We start from the raw sequence: 3,272 nt of genomic DNA, 5'->3' as shown, positions 1-3,272 counted from the left end.
TCTTACCTTGCTTCTTTTCCTGAACGCCTCTTGCTTTGGACTGCCATTGACCACCACAGTATTTTAATCCTACTGACAATCAAGACCATTTCTTGACCTAAATTCATGGTGTTCATGATGCCCATTTGCCATTTAGCTTTAGACAAAGATAAATTTTCCCACAGTTCCAAGCTTAAAGCTTGATTGATTGTCTCAAAAACACACTCTTAGTCACAAGGTTCCCTCAGCAAAAGACTGGAAGGCTCAGTACTTCTTACTCATATTTTACTGAGAATAATGTCTGACAGAGAGTACTTAATACATTTTTTGACTATAAAAACCACCTTAAAGTATCCCTATGTCTTATAGATACTGGTAGATACAACTATTAGTAGGAATAAGTCTATAGACAACATTCGTCCCTTGCTATGTCCATTCCTGTCTGGGGGGCTATGAGAGAACCTGGACTGGGTGCCTTCTCAGCTGCCAGTCCTCCCATGTCTGATTGTTGGTATGGTTCTCCCTAAGGAAACACCCACCAATATCTTCCAGGACAAAGATTATTAACATCCCCCCCTTTTTTTTTTGCTTCATGATCCCCTTTTTGCATCTGATGAAACCTATAGACCCCTCTATAAAATAATTTTTTTTCTTCACAAAGCAAAATACAATGTGAGGCTGGTATAGCTGGAGCTGGAGAGCTCTGAGCCTCAATAGGGCTAAAACCAATCAGGTGCCCAAATTAAGTCCAATACTAACGTAGTATCTAGTATAGAGAACATTAGGCTGTTTTATGGAAGAACCCACACAGCAGAGTCAAGGTTTCTGAATCAATCAACAGTGATGTTGGCTAGTGAGTGGTTGATAGGTGAGATAGGAAGGCTCAGTATTAAAAACAGGAAATACCAAACAAAAATCTAAAATATATAGGATTTTAAGTGATATTAGATACCAAAATATGTTTTTAAAGGGTTTCAGACTAACATATCTGTTTTCTGTAAGAAATACAGGCAGTGTTTGGGATATTCACAAACCTAAGTTCTTGAAACTTCAGATTTATTTATCTACAAACTTAGGGTACTGGGAGGTCTATGGGGGGAACTTAATAGGGTTGGTAAATCTGGAGCAGGCTGTAGAGAATGAGTATTAACCAGGTTGTGGGAAAAGGTTTGCATGCTATTATCACATCAGGGAAGGTAAGGAAGTAAGAAGGTGGTAATTGCTGCCAGTGGGTTAGAGATGGAATCAGCCTCTTCCCATTTTGAGATGGGGAAAAAGCAAGAAAGTATGGACTCAGTTGTTTGCCAATTGTGGCTCTTGACAGGAGAGAGAATTTTGGCAGAGCACTGAGACTGTAGAGAATCAATAGATACCTGATTATGTTTCCTCTGTGGTGTGTATATAGAAGTCTCGTGCCTCAATGTAGGCTTTAAGCTGTGTGCCGTCTTAAATGTACTTTAGAATAAAACAAAAGGCTGGGCAATAATGCTCATCCCAAGGTCAATGGGAACTGCATCCTTGACAACATCCTTTACCTCTAAATGCAGTGTGATATAGTAGAAAAAGCATGGAATTTGAGGTCAGGAGAATTGGGTTCAAATCCTGATTGACATGTCAACCTGTATGATCTTGTGTAAATCATTTTACTTTAAGTTTCCTTGTCTGTATAATGAGGGAACACAACTAAATGATCTTCAAAGTCTCTCTTAACTCCAAAGTCCTAGGTGACCCTATGCTGGATGTTCCACTTTTCTTTCCTAGGCCAAAGGGTTGGGAGATCCTGATATAAGGATCAACAACATCAGTATCTATTTGCCCAGACCAATTGTTTGTTTGTTTGTTTGTTTCTTTTGGTGGTGGTGGAAATAAATCTTGCATTCAGCCTTACTAATACAATCAAGTTCTATTCTGTCTTACTGAATCTGGGTTCCCTCCCAGATTTCCTGATGGTGATGTAGAGAGACCACTGAATGTCCTCCCTGGTTGAGGACTTTAAATGTCCTTTCAGTTTAGGCTTTTATCTCTTACTTTGTTGAGAAAATAGGGGCCAGCTACCATCAGGTCCCTCTTCTACTCTAACCTCAAACTCTCTCTTCATTCCCTTTCCTCTCCCTCTTTTGTTCCATTCTTTGTTGAAAAACTGTCCTTTTCCTTGCCAAGATCAGCTCTTCTATTTGACTCCATGTTGTCATGCTTGCTCTGTATCTCCAGAAGCATGTCTCTTTCATCACCATCCCTCTCATCTTTCTTAGTTCCTTTCCCAAGGTTGATCTGAATGTTCAGAATGTCCTCCATCCTTAAAAACCCTTTAAGCTATGGTCCTTTATCTCTCTTCTCTCTCATTACCAAAAGATCTAGAAAAAGCCATTTATGCTTCTTACTTTTATTTCTTCATCTTCTATTTCACAAACTCTTGCAATCTTTCTTCCACTTCCATACTTAACTAGATCTGTTTTCTTCAAAGTCACCTACAATCAATTCATTAATACATTTAGTGGCTCTTTTTTATTTTTTTTTATTTAGAATTTTTCCCACAGTATATATGCATGAGTAATTTTTTTTAATAATATTATCCCTTGTATTCATTTTTCCAAATTATCCTCCCCTCCCTCCACTCCCTCCCCCCAATGACAGGCAATCCCGTACATTTTACATGTGTTACAATATAACCTAGATACAATACATGTATGTAAATACCATTTTCTTGTTGCACATTAAGTATTAGATTCCGAAGGTATAAGTAACCTGGGTAGATAGACAGTAGTGCTAACAACTTACATTCACTTCCCAGTGTTCCTTCTCTGGGTGTAGTTATTTCTGTCCATCATTGATCAACTAGAAGTGAGTTGGATCTTCTTTATGTTGAAGATTTCCACTTCCATCAGAATACCTCTTTATACAGCATTGAAGTGTACAGCGATCTTCTGGTTCTGTTCATTTCAATCAGCATCAGTTGATGTAAGTCTCTCCAAGCCTCTCTGTATTCCTCCTGTTGGTCATTTCTTACAGAGCAATAATATTCCATAACCTTCATATACCATAATTTACCCAACCATTCTCCAATTGATGGGCATCCATTCATCTTCCAGTTTCTAGCTACAACAAAAAGAGCTGAGTGGCTCTTTTTTAGTCCTTACTGAGCTTGAAAGAAGGCTTTTTATGACAATAGAAAATAGTCTTTTTAAAAATAAAATTTATTGATATATTTTTTTTCTATCATCAGAATTTTTCCTGCCCTCCCATAAGGTCATTCCATGTAACAAATACATTTTCTTTGAAAAAAAAATCAGTAA

The sequence above is a fragment of the Sminthopsis crassicaudata genome, chromosome 5 (genome assembly GCF_048593235.1).
Source record: "Sminthopsis crassicaudata isolate SCR6 chromosome 5, ASM4859323v1, whole genome shotgun sequence".
NCBI lineage: Eukaryota > Metazoa > Chordata > Mammalia > Dasyuromorphia > Dasyuridae > Sminthopsis > Sminthopsis crassicaudata.
This window is presented reverse-complemented; position numbering follows the sequence as displayed.